We start from the raw sequence: 21,608 nt of genomic DNA on the forward strand, positions 1-21,608 counted from the left end.
GAGAACCCATAGAAAAATCTGGAGAGAGAAATCTTATCTATAGAGCAATTTAGGCATATTTCAAGGACTCAGGCCTCCCAGGGAAAGGTGACAGAAGACATTAGTTTCCTGTGGCTGCAGCCTATTTTGAGTGATGAACAACGCTTGTGAGTTATCTAAACTGTATAGTTACCAAGTAGACGTTTCTTCACTGGCAAGTGGAAGATAGATCCTGTACTCTGTGTTTTCCTATGTAAAAATCTTACCCGTTATTACTAGATGTATTTTGGTGATCGTTTTGCATGATGCACAAATATCGAATCATTCCATTGTACCCCTGAAACTATGTCCTATGTCAGTTATAACTCAAGTTTTACCAAGTCCCGCCTTCCCTCTTGTTGGAGCACAGGCTCATGAAACCATGATAAAAATTAAAAAGAAGCGGTCTCCACAAATGTTTTGAAACTTTGGAAGGAAAAAAAAAAAGAGCCAATGGAAGCTGCTAAATCTATCTTTCTGACAAGAGTCTATGAAATGGTTAGAGGAAACAGGTCTACATTCATACCAGTATCTTGTCTTAATGGGAGTATGCTGGAAAAAAGAGGAGCATACAAGTTGCATTGCAGAAAAACTGAGTTTTTATGAATCAATGACCTCAAAATTATTTTGGTGATTTTATTTTATTTTTTAAATAAAATGAGCTAAGCTCTCCAAGCATCCCCTCTGCGGCCTGAGTATCTACTTTCCGTAAAAAGCATGAAGGAAACTCCAGTGGAGCATCCAGGCTGTAACACTGGGGGAAATGATTGATTTCACTTGAACACCAACAACAACAAAAAATGTTTAAAAACAGTTTCACGGCTCAACTTTCTCCTTGCCTTTTATTTTTTTTTTTTCTCTTATAGTTGGAATGTATTTTATCGTCTGTCAGTTTTGCCCTATGATATGTCCTCTTAAATTGGATCTGTAAGCCCTTCATAAAGTTTAATAAATCTTCAGCATTTCACCCTAAGGAAATTATATTAAAAACCTTCAAATGTGAAGTTGGGCCCGCAGACACACAGCGCTGGGAATTTTATCACCATAATCAGCGTGTAATAAAAGCCTCTGTCCCTGTTCTTTCCCCGTCATAATCTGCCCGTCTTTATGAAAAAAGGGGGGTTTGTCTGGGTTCATCTGCAAGCTTTAATTGGAAGATGTCTTCATTTCATTTCGGCCTACTGGGATAATAACTCAGCCCCGTGTTTAAACACAAGCCCTTGCTGCTGATATTTTTTCATTTAGTAAAGCATGTCTCTTTAAATGATTTAGCAAATCATCATGAATGCCAAGCCAGGGTGATTGGCAGCTCATTGCTGGTGCACCATTTGCATGACATTTGTTCTGCAGCTAAGAAAGCTGCCGCAGGTAAACAAGCAGGCCCTGTACTCACTCCCTTTGAGTCCCTTCCTGTTTATTTTCTCATAATCAAATGACATTTATGGAGAAGCGAATGCAGCTGCACATATATGAGGGAAATGCAATCAGGCTAAACATGATGACTTCATTCAGGTGATATTTTGATTAGGGAAGGGCTATTTTTATGACATCGGGGGCTTTTTTATTAAGAAATCTGACAAATTCCCTTTTGTGTAACTAATACTTTATATTTTATCTATATTTTCATGTAAGGGCTGGACTCGAATAATTGGTTGATGGTGCGTTCACTTCTGAGGGTTTCATTAAAACCTGGGAAAGCATCAAGCGGGAGACACAAGACAACCTTCTTTGTCCCATTCAGAAGAAAATAGCCTTTTCTCCCTACAAAGGAAAAAATAAAAAAGAAAGAAAGAAAACAAGGCAATATGATATAAAGCTATTTTATGGCATCAATGAATGCAGCTTTTCCTGAAGGAGATTTCGGAGAGGAAGATATTTTACAGTTAAACGTTTTATACACATTTTCTGGCTCATCATCCTACCAGGGGATATGGACAGTAACAAACCAGGTGGTGGTGGTTGTTTTTTCTTTTCCTTTAAAAAAAATTTTTTAATAGTACCGTGAAATCTTTCTTAGTTAATGTGGTCGAGGAGGGTAACAAAGAGCACGCTACACTCACAGGCTTGCTAGAAATGCAGGCGCACATAGGACTTTCAGAAAGAGTGATGCCTTCATTTCTGAAAATGTTTCCCCTCCAGTATGGGCAGATACCTTTCAAAACTTCCTCAGCTTCTCCTAGAGATGGAGGCTGAGGACAGGAGCTGGTGGCCATTTCTACCCTCAGATAAGGATGCGGTTACACAATCAGCTGCCAAATCCCTCCTAAACCCAGGACCACCCAATTCTTTATGAGCTAAAACAATCACTCTAAGAAAAGTTGTGTCTTTTTTGTCATCAGTTCTACATAAGAGAAGAATAGGGAAATATGCTTATTTTAAAAATGAAAAGGTAATTCTAAGCAACCCAAATTTCACCTTATGATGATGATCATGAGAATTTTGTCCTTGTGATTTGGGGTTCCTATTCTGGACAGGCTCCCTCCTGTGCTTTCTTCTTCTCTATCATCCATGAGTCTTAAATGGCAAAGAATGATTCATCCAACCCACGAGCCCATTATGACTGAAAAGAAAAATGCTACCCCAACACAATGCTTGGTGCTGGACACCCCAGCTATCCTGGGACTGGCTGAGAGAGCGAGCTTGAAGACCCCAGGAAATAAAAAGAGAAAGGCTAGCAACAAGTCCGAGGAAGGAGAGCTGCAATGAAAGAAAAGGTCTAACATGGCTGTGGTCCCTATTGGTCTTTTTTGTTATACTGAACACATGAAAAATACTCCTCTCAGCAATATCTTCCAACTTGGAGGTCAATGATCTTATGTAATAACAGCAACAACATTTATATGGTTCTTTATGACTTCTAGAATGTTATGTCATTGGAAATGATAATATCTCGTATAAGCTCTATATTAAGAGGGTGCTGAGTGTTTGCTGGCTGAAGAAGCTAGAGCAGGACCTTGGTTCTTTTGAACAGATGAAAGAAAGAAATTACTTTTCCACGTCCATCAGCAGAGTGCTGTAGGCTTAGTATGGAGCATTGTCTCAGGGAACTATTCACATTCTTCTTGTACTGTGTTTGTATGTGTGGTGGTGGGGGGGGCGGGCGGGGGGTGGTTTCCAGCCCTCTTCTTACTGAAGGCAACTTGTGATTTTAAATGCCTTTTTAGTCTTTTGCTTGTTTATTTGTTTTACTCTAACAATCAAGAAATCTCAATACCTTGTAAGAAATCTGATTCATATCAGATGATGAATATAATTTAATGATTATAAGATGTGCAGCACGTTCAGTGAAGGATGAAAGAAGCCACATTGTCTGGAGGGATTTCTGAGCAATTTGTAGACAGTGCTATTGGAGGATAATTCTAACCCTGTTTGCCTAGGTCAAGGCCACATTCTATGGAGACTGTAGACTCATGAGTCTCTGACCAAAGGGAGTAGTGTAGAAAGGAGGGTTTGTGGCAGATCCTGACCCCCATCCTCCACCATGACTGGATGGTTAGGATGCCACACTTACCTCTGTCATAGCATTTGTCATACTATTGAATAACTGCCTATTTAGTGGTCTTTGTCCCATATTAAACAGTGAGTTGCTTGAGGCCAGGGACTGCATCTTATTCACCTGTATGTCAGTTATCAATTATTGCCTCTCAGCTCCAAATGCATCCTTCAATATATGCTCTATGATAAACCATGGAATTCCTGTAAGCATTTCTCCTTTAACTCCAGCATGATGTTAAACCTTATTAGAAGGTGTTAGAAGGACGCTGCAGGAGGAAGGAGCTTCCGTAATTTCTGATTGGGGGGGGCGGTGGGATGGGGATGAGGACATCCATTGTTATGCAGACAGACAGAATGGAAACCACCCCACCCCTCACCCCTACAGTCTGGGACTGGTAATAACCTGTGCAGGGCCCTCTCTGCAGGGACTCCAAAGTCCTCCAGGCAGCCCCAGAGGGAAGCCTTCCTAGCCATGCCCAAGTTGCTGATGAGCTCCCCACCTGCACTCTAGAGAGTTGCCTGCTGGTTGCTCAATAGCTCCAGACTAGCTCTTGCCTAGAGAAAGTCGTCAGTATCTCTGCTATCCAGTGGCTGAACTGGACCTCCTCCAATGACATCACTAAGTTTGTCCTTCTTTGGTTGCTCTCCCTGGGTCCTAGGGTACCATACAGAGTTTCCTTATATATTTCCTTATATATTCCTTATATATTATAGTTAATAATTCTTATATTGAACTTCTACCTGTAAAACCTGTTTTGTGATTTCTATTTCCTGATGGCTACAGTCTGAAATGTTCATTGCTAAGTACATTGGCACCTTGGAAGCGATCAGTAAATACTCATTGACTGTTCGATGAATGAATACACTGGAGGTTGAATGAATGAATGAATGAATGGGAATATTAAGGGATTCCTAGCTAGCATTTCAATGTGTCCTGACAAAACATCAGCTCCACTTTTGTTATGTGTCCAATCAGGGAGTCATCAAAGCAGCAGGAAGTTTGGTGACCATAATTTGCCCATTGTGAGCCAAATACTATTAGTTTCCAAGTCCCCAGAAATGAAATTCAAGTATCACCCACCTCTCCCAAGTTTTACAGAAACACAGAACTACTAAACTCTTTCCATAAAGAGACTTATTATAAGCAATTGGCTCACACGGTGATGGAGACTCGAAAGGCCACACTCTGCAAGGTGGGCTGGCGGGCTGGAGACGCTGGAGAACCACAGCCACAGAGGAAGGCTGAGGCAGTCTGCAGGAGAATTCTCTCTTGCTCAAGGGATTATGCGTTTGTTTGTTTTGTTCTATTCAGGCCTTCAACTCACTGAATGAGGGTCATGTACATTATGGAGATGAGTAAAGCCCATCTGCTTTACTCGAAATCCACCAATTTCAATGTTAGTCTCATCCTAAAACACCCTCACAGGAACACCCAGAAAAATATTTGACTAAATATCTGGGCACACTGTGGCCTAGTCAAGTTGACTCATACAATTAACCATCACCCCCGCACCCCCACCCCAAACTCATCTTTGCTAAAAGGAAGGAGACTGAGAGAGAGAGAGGCTGTGTGTTAATTATCATTTGGGATTGGAGTTGAGCCGCGACCACATGAGTGACCCAGCTACAAGAAGGACCGAGCCAGGATCAGGGTACCTAATGTTCCAACCCAGGAGATTCATGTTAGCTCTGTCTAAAGAGGTCTTTCTCTGTTCCCCTTAGGAATCGGTGATTTTCATCAGAACATGGTGTTCTTTCTTAATGCTGCTTTAAACAGAGAAATTGGCATTCAGGAAAAGCCTATAACTTATTCCAGTAGAAGTGAAAATATTTTCAGATTCCTAAGACCCTGTACCAGGGCAGTAAATAATAGTTTAACATTCTCACCTTGAAGAGAAATTAGTACCAACACTGAGTCTCTAATAGAATTAACTTCCTTTTCTTCCACGTCAGAAGGTGGTAAGCATTGACAACGGTGGATGAGGTTCTGGTGTTCTCAACCAATTTTTTGAGGCCATATTCCAAGAATTTTAGACAGGATATCTTCTTTTCTTATCACTGCCAAGGTACTCAGTTATATTTAACATTCTAGATTGATCAAAATTCAACCTATAATGAACCATGAGGATTTCTTTTGCATGAAGTGTGTCCAGATCATTTAAACTCAGAGTTGTATCAAAGAAAGGGGCCATTTGATCTTTTTTTATTTCTTCATGCTGGAAGTGAAATTTTTCCTCATCAATATACTCAACGCTGGAAGTAAAATCTTTGACTTCGTTGAGTTCATTTTTTCTATTTTCATATATTTTACATAAAAGACCGTTTGGTCTAATATCAAACTGAATTACATTTATTTTGCATATCCTTCTTACCGCTTTCCGTATTTATATTGTGTGCCTGCCTTTTGAAAGGCAAAAATCAAAATGGGGCAAAACTTGTGGCAGGATGGAAAAATCAATTTCAATGCTAAGCTCCTTTTAAATGTGTGAGCCTAGGTATAGCAACCAGAGAAGATGAAATTTTGGAAAGTATATGACACTTAGGAATTTAAAGACGAAAATTTTGGTGCTGCTCTGAAAGTGAAAACTTGACATTGGCTGATGCATACACTTGCTAGCATAAAATCTGTGCCTGCACATGGACAATAAGCTGCACATTGCAACGAGCACACGCGTGCAGGCTTTCGGTCCACGTGCGTGAATACAGATAGAGGAGGCAGGGAAGAGCTAACTGCACGTCCCGGTGCCCATTCCCACCAATTTCTAAATACACAAATACTGGATTGTACTCTCCCGTTATAGATGCATATTTTAATGCAAATAAGAAATTTGCTTCTTTCTTTTTCTCTGTTCTTCTTGGAGTGGGGGAGAATTTTCTCCCATAAATATCTCTAAATTCAGCCGGTTGAACAAATTTTTCTTGAAGACTGACAATAAAGCAGTATAGAGCATAGAGTCAAAATCCCCATACATCACCCAAATGTCTTGCTCCCAGAGGGATTCTAGGATTTTTTTTTTCTGATAAAGGAAGAAAATAAAATTTCTTCCTGCCTCCCTGGTAAAAGAATTAAGGATCGCTTTTAGAACCTTCTCACAATTGTTTTCTGGAAAGTAGATTTAAGGAGCTTATCCTCTAGTGACTTAATCCTATGAGATAATTGTAAAAGGGAGATTGTCATGTCAGATATGAGAGGAGTAGTTGTAGGTCTCCTGAAGAAGCATTCCATCTTGTTGTTAAGCTTACACTTCTTTGTCCTGGTTTCTTTGCAATATGGGTGACTATTAGTTTGTACATTAAAAGCAGAAAATTTTATTCTCTCTCCATTTTTCATGTCAGACAGATCACATCTGAAATAATGTAGATAGGGCTCTATGAAATGTGTTTTTGTTCCCGTCTTCAGAGATTCCATAGTCTGGGTAATAATCAGTATCAGGTACTCCGTTTCCCCTCTAAAAGTCACAATTCAGTTTGCTAAGGAATTTAAACTATTAAATAAAAGTTAAAAAAATATGTAAAAAAATTGACTTCTGGCTTACATGATTGCATTAAATAAGGCAATAATCTGAGGCTTCAGAAAGTCATGCTATCATTTTCTGAGGGCAGGCGGGCAAATGACCCTACATGGAGAAAGTAGCAGAAGGAACTCTTTCTCTGTCCTTTTCCCCTGGAAAAAGACACATGTCTCCTAAAAGGGGAAGAAGGAAGTAGGAAGCCAAACTGGCAAGAGCAGGATGAAAGCTCGTCTGCCTGGCATGTTCAGTGTTGTTGTTCTTTACGCTTTTCTTTCTGTCCAGGGGCAAACCTAAGCCAAGAATTTCATCTTGCCTTTTCTTTCAGTAGATCTGGCAGGAGTTTCCTGGCATATAGGTACCTTCCTAAATGTGAGAACCAGGTATAAGTGGGATTTTCATGATTTATCATTTCAGCTTTGACTGCATCCCCCAGAACGAATCCAGGAGGATGCGATGGGAAAAATAGTATCAAACTGTACTGCTGGTTTTCAAACCGTGCTCCTACCAACCCAAGATATTCCATGGAAAGTCTTAAAAGCGGCAAGGGCCACCTCACCCTTGACCACATGCATTTCAAACAGAAAAAGTCTAGTATTATTGGGTTTTGCATATTTAGAATCCACATAAGATTTCATTTGAGAAAAAGATTCTATGGAAACACATACACACACACACACACACACACACACACACACACACACACTGAACTTAATATGAAAGCCCTCTAAGCAATTTGTATTTCCTTTCAAACTCAAAAGGATTTTGGTTGGCTGTTGATGGTCCAGAACCTATAGAAAACTCTTGATATACGTGTTAGGGAACACTGTTGTCTATTAGCACTATTTATTCCTTTACAGGGATCCCTTTTATTCCTTTGTGGGCCCCTCTCTGCTCAGGATATCAGGAGTGGGAAAAGGAGTTGCATGGTAATTCAGTCATTTTCCCACCAGAAATACTGTTCTCAAACTTTGGTTGGTTATCAGAATCACCTGGAAATCTGCTGAAAATGAACAGACGAGGGGTGCCTGAGTGGCTCAGTTGGTTAAGCGTCTGCCTTCACCTCAGGTCATGATCCCGGGGTCCTGGGATCAAGTCCCACATCGGGCTCCCTGCTCAGTAGGGAGCCTGCTTCTCCCTCTTCCTCTGCCTGTCACTTCCCCTGCTTGTGTTCTCTCTCCCTCACTCTTGCTCTATCTCAAATAAATAAATAATTTTTTTTTTTAAAAAAGGAACAGACCAGCCCACCTTCTTCAGCCAGTCTGCTCCCCTGTGTTCTTTGTTGTCTCTCCAGATGATGCTGAGATACTCTGGTTTGAGAACCGCTGGTCTGGAAGAGCTGTGGCTTGTCCTTTGCTTGTTACCGTTACAAAAATGCATTCAGCACCCTTTGGTTGGGTCTGGTGAAAGAATATCACCACTGTTAACACTTAGAAATGGGAAGAAATCTAGAGAATGGTATGAGAAACCTTGAGACATAGTTGTAGTATAGACACTTGATACAGCATTGCTTGGGCCAATATTAAATCAGAGTTCTCTAAGAAAGCAACATATTCTGGCTACATCATTGCCTTGTGCTTATTCATTGATTTATTTAATATACATTTAATGATGGAAGGCAGAGAAATAAACCAATAATTACAGGGTGATAAGATAAGTGAGAAAAAGGAAATAGAGAGTAAGTGTGAGTGATAAACCATCTAAGCTTGCCTCTGTATTTCAAGAAATCCTAGTAGAGGAACATTTCTGGCCAGTGCTGAAGCCCAGTGCTCACATTTACTCTGGAACTTGGCCAGATTTAGAAAATTCAAAGATTATGGCTATTCCTTATCTATTTTAAACTATCCTAATAGTGTTATCAAAAATAAAACCTGGCACTTCTCATTTTAATCATGTTTTGTACAAACTTTATCAAATGACTCAAAAACCTTTGAAATCTTAAACTGGAAACACACAGTCATATTTCTTTTTTTTTTTTTTTAAGATTTTATTTATTTAACACAGAGAGAATGAGAGAGAGAGACAGAGAGCAAGCACAAGCAGGGGGGAACGGCAGGCAGGGGAGAAGCAGGCTCCCTGCTGAACAAGGAGCCCGATGCAGGACTCGATCCCAGGACCCTGGGATCATGACCTGAGCCGAAGGCAGACGCCTAACTGACTGAGTCACCCAGGTGCCCAGATAGTCATATTTTAAACTCAGTGTTGCTCTTCTACTTTCCATCTCAGAATTGGGCTGCTCCCCATGATTGGTCATATATATATATATTTTTTAATGCAGTCAGGAGCCAAGTCAAGTAGGTATTTGTTTTGGTGTAGAAACTGAGCTTCAAGCTTATAATCATAAGGGAAACTTTAACACCCACCTGTTGTTGGTAAAACAGATTTGTTTCAAAGTAGTCTTAGATCTGAGAGATGCTTTGACAACTGCACACCTTTATTAGTTAATACAGTGCCCCTGTCGGGGTGTGTGGATGGCTCAGTGGGTAGAGTATCTGACTCTTGATCTCAGCTCAGTCTCGATCTCAGGGTCATGAACTGAAGCCCCGTGTTGGGCGTGGAGCCTGCTAAAAAAAAAATATAATAATACAATGCCCCTATCAATACCACATAACCCTATCCCATTCTATCACCCAACCCCAGGCCCCATATCTCCAATGTATTCATAGGAACTGCAGATCTGGACCACAACCGGTCCAGCCTAAAAATGCATTTCAATCAAATGGAAGAGTAGGTAGAAAAATTTAAGGGCAATGCTAACGGTATTCTAAGTGTCTCTTCTCTGGTTTGAAGAGTTTTTCTTACTACAACACAGGAATTGCATTTGCAATATATAATGTAATGAAGCATGTCATAGAATAAAATTAATGCCTACATAAAAATTAAAACACACGTTTCAGTAGAGTGAATAAACTACTGGACTTCAAGTCAAAAGACCAATATCTAGATCTTTATTTTGCTATTTACTATACATTATATTAAGCAATGTTAGGATTGTTTACTTATCTGGAAAAACATGGATATCCATACTTTCTTTGCAGTTATTGGGAAATCAAATTACTTATGTGAAAGCATCTAGAATTGTAACTAGCACATATTAGAAGCCTCATAAATTATTATCAAAATTAAATTTATTTTTCTAGAATTCTTTTATTACTGAGATCAAATAAAATAAATTAAAATTTTTTCAAGACTCACATGGGAACTGGGGAATATCATTTCAATTCTCTATTATGGAGAAGAATGAAACATAAAATGTTTATTTACCAAATATTTTTTGAGGGTCTAGTATGTGCCAGAAATCAGTCCAAGTGCTTAGAATTCATCCATGAATACAAAATACAATGAATAGAAAACACTCTTGCCATCATGGAGCTTATATTCTAGAGAGCAATGAGATATTTTCTTTTTGGGCTTCTTCAAAGCCCATCTCCAGTCAATACAAAACACACACACACACACACATACCAGGTACTTTGCAACTATTATAAAAAAAAGAATTTATCTTGCCAAAAAGAAAAAAAGCACAGGAACCAGATACAGGCTGCCACATAAGGCCATGTGCATTGACTATGATATGAATTGTGGCCTTGGAGTTGTCCAATTTGGTGACCATAAATCACACATAAAAGGAAGACTCTTCTTTCTAGCTAACTTCTGGCCTTAATGTCAGGGATCTCTGGGACAGATATGCTCTTTAGGGAATAACCAATGAAAAATGAAGATTGAAAAGTATTTTATTAATGCCCTAAGTTACATAAAAAGTTGCCCTTGTATTCACCAGGAATTGCCTTAAATCTTACAGATAGTCTCTTTGGAATATAACCTAGCCCTAGACCGAGAAAATTCTGATACTAGATCACTGAAAAGTGCTTTTATTAGAAAAGAGTTAGGGAGAGTTCCTCGCAGAGACTGATGCTTGGACAAAAGAACCACACAGCAACTCTTCTCATTTTGGGGAGTATGACAATAAAACAAAGGTGTTAAAATCTGTCAAGTTCACCTTCACAAAATCTCAAGTGACCATGTACCTTATGTCTGCAAACTCCCGCATTTATTTTTTTTTCTTTTATTTTTTTCTTTCTTTCTTTCTTTCTTTATTTATTTATTTATTTTTTATTTGAGAGAGAGAGAACGAGAGACAGAGAGCATGAGAGGGAGGAGGGTCAGAGGGAGAAGCAGACTCCCTGCTGAGCAGGGAGCCTGATGCGGGACTCGATCCCGGGACTCCAGGATCATGACCTGAGCCGAAGGCAGTCACTTAACCAACTGAGCCACCCAGGCGCCCAAACTCCCGCATTTATAGGGCATAAGAAGAGGGGTCATATGAATTGCAGCTCATGGTAAGTCCTATTTGAGGACTACAGTGTTCTTCTTAGCCTCTTAACTCCCAACAATTTTCTCTTTGGTGAATTAAGAAGGATAGAAGTAGATGAAGTAGTGACATATGACATATCGTGGGCATTGCAGGGATTTTAGCCATGGTCTGAGCACCATGGAGGACTCGTGCTCTTGGAGTTTATCAGGGCAGAAAGTGAGGGATTGTTCCCTTTGTACCAGACCTGGGCCATGCATGAGAGAGGGGTGGCACTGGGGCATTTTAGAGCCTGTCTAAAAGGGCCACTGGACCTCAGCAGAGGGTGCTGGACTGACCAATCTATTCTTAGCAGCTAAAAAAGAAGTAAGCCAGAATAGAGGTATATTTCTCCTCATCAAGTAAACTTTAGATAAGATCTCCTCAGCAATGAGGGAAATGAGAAGGGTAGTCTCTGAGGAACTCACAAAATCTCCCATTAAAGAAAATCATATTGTAATTAATATCTGTTGAGCCCAGAAAGTAGCAACCCTGGATTAAAATGACCATTTCCCATTAAGTGACATTCTTGACTTATTAACATCTTTTCCCATCCAATGAGCCAAACTTTGTTGGTAACAGAGAAAGGAAAAAGTCGGTACACTAGGTTGGAAAGAGAGAAGTTCACCATGCTGTTTGTGGACAAGAGGCTTCCAGTATGAGGGAAACAGGAGGAGGAGAGGGGAGAACAGTTTTTAATTTCAAATCATGATTTAAGTGTTAACTTTAAATCAAGATGGGCTTTATGATGACTGCTATGGATGGACTGGTATAGTCCTCCCCAAATTCATATGTTGAATTCCTAATACCTAGTGTGATATTATCTGGAGGTGGGCCTTGGGAGGGAATTAGGTTATGAGGGTGCAGTCTTTATGATGGGATTAGTGCCCTTATGAGTAGAGACAGGAGACAGCTTGCTCCCTCTCCCTCTCTGCAGTGACCTCCAGACACTGGATCTGCCAGCACCCTGACCCTGATACTGGACTTCTCAGCCTCTGAACTATGAGAATTAAATATTTGTTGTTTAAGCCACCCAATCTCTGGTATCTTTGTTAGAGCAGCCCAACTGACCAAGACAATTAACTCAATTGAAACTGTGTTGTAAGATAGAAAGTAATGGGAAAACACTCTGTAGTACCCCAGAGTGAACAAATGAGGACTGCTTGAGTTTTTATCCAGGAGCAAGAAGAACTAGCTCAACATAGCCATTAGGGAGACCGTGAGAGTGAAAATAAAGGATTACATTGCATGGATTGCACTATACTCAAGGTCAAGGTGACAATGTTTTGATTCATTCACTATCCACAGTGACCAGGTCTGCATCAGCTTTTGAGGGAGAAGAATGTGTCAAGTTTCTCCAGATCTAACAAAGAGTTTGCACCCTAACCCTTTTCCTGCACAGCTTTGGGAGGACTTTTAACACTGGTGAAATTTTCCATGAAGTCTTTGAGAACTTTCGGTAAGGGTGAGAAAGAGGAACGAATGGAGCATAGTAGCTAGCCAGTAGGGCTCAAAGTTTCTGTGAGTCATTGGCCACATGCCTAAACACCTTCTAGGGTGCCCCAACGCTGTATTGCCTTTCATGCATGTACCTCCTTTCCTTCAGATCCAAAGTTTCAGGTTAAACCATATTACTGATAAGTCCTGAATGCTTCCCAGGCTGTGCCAAGCTACGAAAGAGCTTGACACAGACACAATCATAATAGGTACTCTTGTTTCTTTAGCATTAAGAACTTTTCCATGCCATCCACACATTGCGATTACGAGGGTCAATGGCAGGACTTCTTACATGACAGGTTATTTCTCCATCTCAGAGCTGTTGCTTGCAATTTCTATAACAAAAAACAGCCACTTATTCCATAGTTGGAGATAAGGCTTACTTGGTACCTCAACATGTTGACTCAAAACACACTGAATTGTTAATAGCAGATCATTTCCCGAGAACAGATTTGGTAGTGAATGTGGACAACCAAAAGTGGAGCAGGGAGTTCAGTGACACAATGAGAAAGAGTGGCCTGGGCCGCCGAGCAAAGCATCCTCTACCCCGCACTTATGCATGGAGCTCTGTCTGCTTCTCAGGAGAATTGGGAGGGTAAAGCTTGCAGAAACCATTTTTGGTCACTGAATTACAAAGTACACACCTTGGCAACCAAAGATACCGTGTTGTGAAGTTTAGATTCTTTGGCATCAGAAAGACGGTAGACTTTATTCAGTCTAACACCCTTTGAAATATTTCCCGAGCACAGAACTTTTAAACTGCTAGACTCTGCTATCACTATCTTCTCACTCTTTAGAGTTAGTCTTGTCAAAACTGGACTTCAGGGGTTCCAAGCCAGTGAAATGATTTCTGGAAGTTAAAGGACAGGTAGGAAAGATGGGTGGAAGTTTGATTTCAGTCACCCTGAAATCCAGAGCATTCGCTTTCCTCTCACCGGTTCTTTAATGGCAGCATGGTATTGTTTCCTTTGAATCATTCTGAATTCTTTCTGTTTTAATGAAAACAAAGTTGTTATTCTTCATCACTAGGTAGCATAATTAATTACCATTAATTCATAGTGAAAATAAACTGTAATTCTTAATTATGATATTCCTAGTAGATCTGACACATTCAGCATGATTTTCAAGTAAAAAGAGCAACTGTCATCTTAAGAATTGCTTTTACGTTTATTTTTATTTGAGTATAGTTGACACACAATGTTACATTAGTTTCAGGTGTACAACTTAGTGATTTGACAAGTGTATACATTATGCTTTGCTCACCAAACAATTACTTTTATATTGCTCCATTTTCCATAAATACAGTATTACTATTAAAGTTGTTGTTTTTTTTAAAAATAAAAAATAGGGATGCCTGGGTGGCTCAGTCAGTTAAATGTTTGCCTTCGGCTCGGGTCATGATCCCGGGGTCCTGGCATCGAGTCCTGCGTTGGGCTCCTTGCTCAGTGGGGAGTCTGCTTCTCCTTCTACCTGCCACTCCCCCTGCTTGTGCTCTCTCTCTCTGACAAATAAATACATAAATAATATTTTTAAAATAATAAAAAATACTATTTTTGCAGAATAGACTAGAGACATTTATTTCATAGTGCATAATAGGAGAGAGAGCAGAAGTCTTGGTACCAATGAATTAAATGCTTTGAAATTGCTGAGTTTTATAAAGATGCTTGTTTCCATTAGATTGTGCACCTAATCTCTCAGGTAGATAAACCAGCAAATGATGCAGAGGGTTGATGGATGAGTAGTGATAAGACATCTTCCTCCTATGAGTCCAATTTTCTCTTGAAGAGCCAGGACATGTAGAGACACTCCCCAGCAATGCCATTGCAAAATTTCCAACAATTGGCTACAGGTACAGCCCTGGATCAGCCAAGATAAGTAAAAGGAAACCAGGGACAGTCCAGGAAGGATACACATTTCAATCTAAAAGCAACAAGTTTTTCACCTCATTCCTTCCCTGGGTAAGCTCTTTTCCCCATAATTTCAAACTGCTTTGCATACTTCCAGTGCTCTCTATCACTCTCTTTCCTATTGGCCAACACTCAAGAATGACCTATCCCAGACATACACTTCCACGAAAATTTGTGTTCCTTTGTTGGAGATAGTCCAGTTCAGAAGTGACTACAAACCCTCAAATGTCTCATCCTCACAGTCATACCCTAGAAATAATGTGAGAAAGGCAGTTATATACCAGTATTTTAAAACTGAGTGCTTTGAGATTTAAAAATATCTAGAATTCTGGCTTCTGTTGAAAATTTTTCAGGTTTGGCAAAACTGGGCCAGTATTCCCACCTTGCAGTAATCCTCTGGAGACGAGTGGAGCCTGTGCATTTTAAACTGAGCTATTTGGTTTTCTGTAGCCAGTGGTTCTCAATCTAGGGTGATTTTGACCCTTAGGGACATCTGGCAATGTCTGTAGATGTTTTTGATAGTCACAGCTGAGGATGGGGTGTGCTAATGACATGGTGCATTGAGACCAGGGATGCTGTTACACATCCTACAATGCACACGATAGCCTCCAACAACATAGAATTATCCAGCCCCAAATGCCGATGGTGCCAAATTAGAGAAACCCTTCCACGGTCCATACTTGGCCCACTTCACATTTAGTTGCCTATCTGCTCCTGTAGACATTTGGCTTTGTAATCCCTGGATAACCAGATATGAATAACATATAGATGCATCACATATACAACCAGAAAGGACCTCAGGACCTTCCAGTCAAAGCCCTGATTATATATATGATATCTGAAATATAGCAAAATGGACTTCAGCCAACCTTGAAGAATGAAATTCAAACAAAATAATTGATCTAACTGGTAATCAAGAATCCTGTTACTAACTGGATTACTAATCATGTAGCCATATGAAGCAGATTGATATCTGGAGGCAGGGCAGGGGGGAGTCTTTCCTGTTCTAGTCATCATCTTGCCCATCACTTACACATGACAGAACATTTGAGTAGACCCAGCTGACAGGTTGCCAAATTTCCGATCTGGACTCTTCTTAAAAATTCATTACTGATCCAAGCTCATATTTGTATGGCATCCCTGTGTGTTTATCAGGAGACAATTTTCCATGGGTCTGTTGTGTTTCTGCATATCTTTTTGTTCTGGACTATCTTTTAAGGATGCCTGTATAGTAAAAAACCTTGAGAAGATAAAAGATAGAGTCTCATTCTGGAACAGAGGGTCAATTTGCATACTTCCCTGGATAATAAATTTAATGGCCCTTGCAGGAGCATAGGAGCATATTATAAAGGATTCAGCTTCCCCTAAGCTCAGGGTTCCTCCGTTGTATCTACTCCGAACCCTTCATGTCACCTTGGTGGGACTTGGGAGACAAGCGCAACCATACTTGCTATGTATTGAGTAATAAAGTCCTTGTCTCTGACCCAGGACTCTCATATCTTCTGTCATCATGCAAAGATTATGAAGAATTGGAGATTTTACTCTCCTTGCAAAATAATAAGTTTAGCCTACCAGAGATTTTGAGAATTTTTACAAACCATCTTTTTAAATCTTGAACTCTACTTTACCTGAGTTAACGAACATATTCACCAAACCTTAAGCAATGAATAACTCTGGCAGCTGGGTAACTAGTCTTAAGGCCCACTGAGTATTTTTCCTCTGCCAAAACTAAGTGTTCTGGCTTTCCTAAAGTTCATTTAGCTACAGCCTTAGTTATTCATATATCTGTCTGATGCCAGGGAGTCAAAATCCTTTTCTTCTTTCCTTCCTTCCTTCCTGCCTTCCTTTCGTCCTCTTCCCCACTCCTCTTCTCTTCCTCCTCCTTCTCCTTCTGCTTCTCCTTCTTCTCTTTCCAGGTAAAACACTGTCTGTAGTCCATGTACTTTTTCTTTGCTCTAAATCCATATGTCATCATTTCTTATTGTTAGTGAAGAAAAAGAAATCACTGAATCAGAAATGTAGACATACACTATACACACACACACACACACACAGAGCTCTAACAGATTAGGTTCTCTCATGACTTTTAAATTTTTCTAAACAAGGGAATATCCTTTTGGAGAATTAAAAGAAAAAAGAAAGGAAAGAAAAACCAGTTCATACTCAATTTTCTCCTTACTTCCCACCAGTGACTATTTTATATTTTAGTAGTTTTCTTGCTATATTTTGCAACTTCTGCTTGTTTGAAGGGCACAGTTTTCTTGTCAGAGGTTTCCACTGAGAAGCAAGATGTTTTTAATCCTCTAAAATTTTATACTCATCTGAATAAACATAGTAGTCATAAAACGCATATTCAGTGTTTTAGTAGTTATGTTTTATTTATTTATTTATGTTTATTTAGTAGTTATGTTTAGTAGTTATGTTTTATTTTGGTTTAATTTAGTTTTGGGGAGGACAAACGAACGAGCAGAAAAGATTAAGAGTGGTCTGTGATTTGGTTCTCATTATATGCTGTATTTACCTTAAGGATTCATCATATCATATTTGATGATCTGCTGTCAGAAGTCAGAAGCTCCTGGAATCAGAAGGCTCTGATTTATGTAGAGTTTGTGATAGTTTTCATATAGCACTGTTTGCTATAACCACCTTTATGAATAATATTAATTTCTTCAGCCCACTCTTTTCCATAACTAGGCAATCAATTCGTCGTTAACATAACTAACAAAAAGAAATCATGAGCAAATACACAACAAAATAATCTAGTTGGTTGTGTCTTAAGCATGGTCTCTACATGTTTGGTTGGAATATGGACTTTGGAGTAAGAGAAGAGTAGGCTCAAAATCTCTCTTGCTTACACTTTGATTTTGGACAGATTTCTTTTTTTTTAATCTATTTGAGCTTTAATTCCTACATCTATAAACACTTAACATTGCAGGACTGTTACCATAAAATTCAAGTAGAACAACGTAGGAGAAACATTCAGTACAGTTCTTGGTGCATCAGAAATATTAAATAAATTCGGCCATTTGATTGTCATTGTTGAGTGGGGCAACCAATACAAAAGGATGGCAAATGATTCTGAAAATTATTACTTGCTTTTTGCTTTCAAGAGACTCCACGATTCCTAATTTTTGCCTTTTAGAACCATTTTGTCTATTAGCAAGAAGGCATTGATGAAAGTCAAACTGAAAGCTTATTTCCAGCTTTCCTCCTTGGCCACCCCCATTGAAAGATGCTGCAGCGGAACCCCAGCCACGGGGGTCACCACGAATCTAAGGATCCTGTGAAACTGATGGTGCTGCTCCGAAAGCCCCTAACCCTCATTAGTAGTGAATTGGCTCTCATTCCTTACCGGTCTTTCTCTTGCTTAACTCTTTCCCAGACCCCCTGACCAAGGTGACATTTAGGGTACCCCTGCTGCCCCAAGTGAGTTACATTAGGAGATGCTGCCAATGGTGCACCCTTCCCTAAGGCCAATATTCTTGGCGTTTTGGTGAACAGCCTTTATTTAATTCATTTGTATAGAGTGAATTATAATTTTTCTACTAAGTCTTAGTCTTTTAAAATGATTTGCTTTTTTAAATGTTCAAAATGTCAGAGAGCTCTGTACATTTCAGATACTTCACCATACCAGAGTATTTATATCACATAAGATGTATGCCATCTATACTTTAATGTTTTAAGTTGCGCTTTATCTTTCAAAACACTTAAGAAACCGGTTCTATATATCATCGATTTACTGGTGCAAGGCAACTAACAACTTCTTAAAGCCGTTCATAATTTAGTCATCTCTCCAGGTTTCGTTGTCTTCCTATTTAATTTTTTTTGTTTTTTTAAGATTTTGTTTATTTATTTGACAGAGAGAGACACAGCGAGAGAGGGAACACAAGCAGGGGGAGTAGGAGAGGGAGAAGCAGGCTTCCCGCGGAGCAGGGAGCCCGATGCGGGGCTCGATCCCAGGACCCAGGGATCATGACCTGAGTCGAAGGCAGACGCTTAATTGACTGAGCCACCCAGACACCCCTGTCTTCCTATTTAAAATAAGGAAATTGAACTTGATTTTCTTCAAGACCCCTCCCAGTTCTAAGACTACCAAATATAGTTATATTTTATAGCTAGGTAATATAATCAAACATTCAGAGCAGTACCTGGACCATAGGAAGTACTCAGTAAATATTCATTAAATGTTGAATGATTAGGTAATATAGGTACTTTAATATAGAGGGTACATCCTAAAAACTAACTTAGCTTAATGACCAAAATAAGTGAGAAGTTATTATTAAATTTATTACTTTATTCATTACTGCTTTCTAAAATTAACTTTTTCTATTAAAATTATTTTAAAAAATAATTCATTAATCTAATAAAAACTTTGATCTTTACTTTCAGAAAGTATAAATCTATCCAAAAAAAATTATTGGAGTAGAGGGGAAATGGTTTCTTGAGAAATGTAAAACTAAATTTCAGATTTCCTATTAAACATGGCAGATACAAAACAAGCATTTATTTCAACTTTTTCCCCAAATAATATTTAGTGAGTACTTCCAATGACAAAAAGAAAAAAATAGATTTGTGAAAAGAACACAGAAACCTATAAAGACAAACAGAACAAGCGGAGAGGACAACATCAATACAATTTTGCAAGCTCAAAGCAACACAGAAATCAAGTGCTATGGAGAGGGAGCCTTAGGTGAGGAGATAAAACCCAAGAAGCAAGCTCTTTTGTGCCAAGGAGCCTGGGAAACCCAGGCATTGGAGGAACTAGGTGCCTCTTGAAGAATGGGGATGCAGGTGGGGCTATAAATAGGAAAATTAGTTGGAAATTCATGTAAGAAGCAATTAAGCCCCTAAACCCAGGGATGGCTTCATGGGCATGCAACCTGTGCACTTCACACGGTCCTACACTTAGAAGCCTCCCACATGGTTATTGCCATTGTGAAATTCTTAATAATTTTTGAATAAGTGACTCGACATTTTCATTTTTTTAATTGGGCCCTCCAAATTATATAGCCAATCCGGTCTAAATCCCCTCTCCTAACCCCACACAGCCAAGCATCTATCCCTCCTCCACCCCAGCAAAAAGACCGATGATTGGATATTTCAGGATATTGGGCACACCTGAAAACAGGAGACTAAGTGGATGTTACGTAGAGAACAGTGACATTACCAGCCCCTTTCCCCCACCAGGCACAGAGAATATTGGCATTCTAGCTTATACCCCCAGGCAGAAGACTGTCAGATTCTTCTCAGAGGAAACTGAAAGAACAGTTGGAAATCTTTCAGTTAAACAAATAGTTTCTGTTGGATTACCTGACAAGTCCTAATCACAGACATAGAGCTTCTAATCAATGCTTTAGTGTCTCAAATATAAATGGGAGAGCTAAGGATCATCAGAGATTTGAGGAAAGCCTCTATCAGAAACACAGGATTAAAACAAACAAAGACTAAATGGGAACTCTGAGGATTCATGACACTAATAGTAGAAGAGAAAATTATGTTATAAAATGTTATTATTATCTTTAGAGAGATAAGAGAAGCTATTACTGTAATAAAAAAAGAATACTAGTTTTTTTTAAACGAACACTTGGAAAATAAAAAAAAAAACTATTGAAATTAAATATAGATAGGATAAATAAAAAATTCATTAAGACTTATGGAAGATAAGGTGATTTCTTCAACCAGAAAGCAAAACAAAATAAAACAAACAAACAAAAGAGATGGGAGAGGAGAGATAAAATGTAAGTTAATGAAAGGATGTGCAGCAGATTCAAAATCTTCAGAAGGAGAAAACAAACAAACAAAAAAGCAGATGGGAAGAAATGATTAAATAAAAAATACTCCTACTCAAAAATTCCAAAATCAAAGCCTGTAAGTTCTCAGATTGAAAGTGGCCATTCATTCAGTATATTATTGTAAATTTTCAGAATACTATGGCTAAAGAGAAGATACCAAATATGTTCAAAGAGGAGAAAAATAAAACATGTCACAAAAGATTAGGAATCAATATGACATTAGATTTCTCAAAAGCACAATTGAAAGCTGGAAGACAATGATTAAATACCTTTGAAATTCTGAGGGGAAAATGGTTGTCAGCCTACAATCCTGGTGGAGCCAAACTATCAACCAAATGTAAGGGCACAAAAAGACATTTTTAGATATGCAAATTATTAAGAAATGTAGTTCCTATGCGCCATTTATTAGAAATCCACTAGAGAATGTGCTACACCAAAATGAGGTAATAAATCAAGGAAGAGGAAAGCATTTGATTCAGGGAACAGAAGGTACAACACAAGACAATGAGGTAAAACCCAAAACACAAGCCAATGGCAAAAAATCCTAGAACTATGGCTGTGTACCAAGATAAGAGAGCAAAATGATCAAATTGGAGCATATATATGGATATATTCCAAATGAAAAAATAAAACTAACAAATTACCTGATGTTTGGGGGATATGTTAAGTGAAGAATTACTCTTCTAAACAGAATTTGTAAATAAAAAGTACTTAGATGACAGAAAAAATGAAAGAGCAAGGCAATTACTAACTCTAGGAAAAACAAAAAGTGCACCTAGAAATATAACTATTGTGCTTTATATAGTTCAACTATAAATAACACAGAGCCATAACAATGTAAGCATGGACTGCTGATTTATGTAAATTTTGATGTAACTGCATTAGGAGTTTGGCAGGAATGGTTATGTTCTTTCATGGTGGTGGATTTAGAGGGGTTGGTCAATGGTCAGTAGGGAATATCTAAAACAAAGTTAAAAATAAAAAAAAATATTTAGAAATCTGATAGCAAATGCTAGAAGAAAATGTTAAGGGATTAACA

The sequence above is a fragment of the Mirounga angustirostris genome, unplaced genomic scaffold (assembly GCF_029215605.1).
Source record: "Mirounga angustirostris isolate CCGP_5_RB_7025 unplaced genomic scaffold, mMirAng1.0.hap1 SCAF_15, whole genome shotgun sequence".
Classification (NCBI taxonomy): Eukaryota; Metazoa; Chordata; class Mammalia; order Carnivora; family Phocidae; genus Mirounga; species Mirounga angustirostris.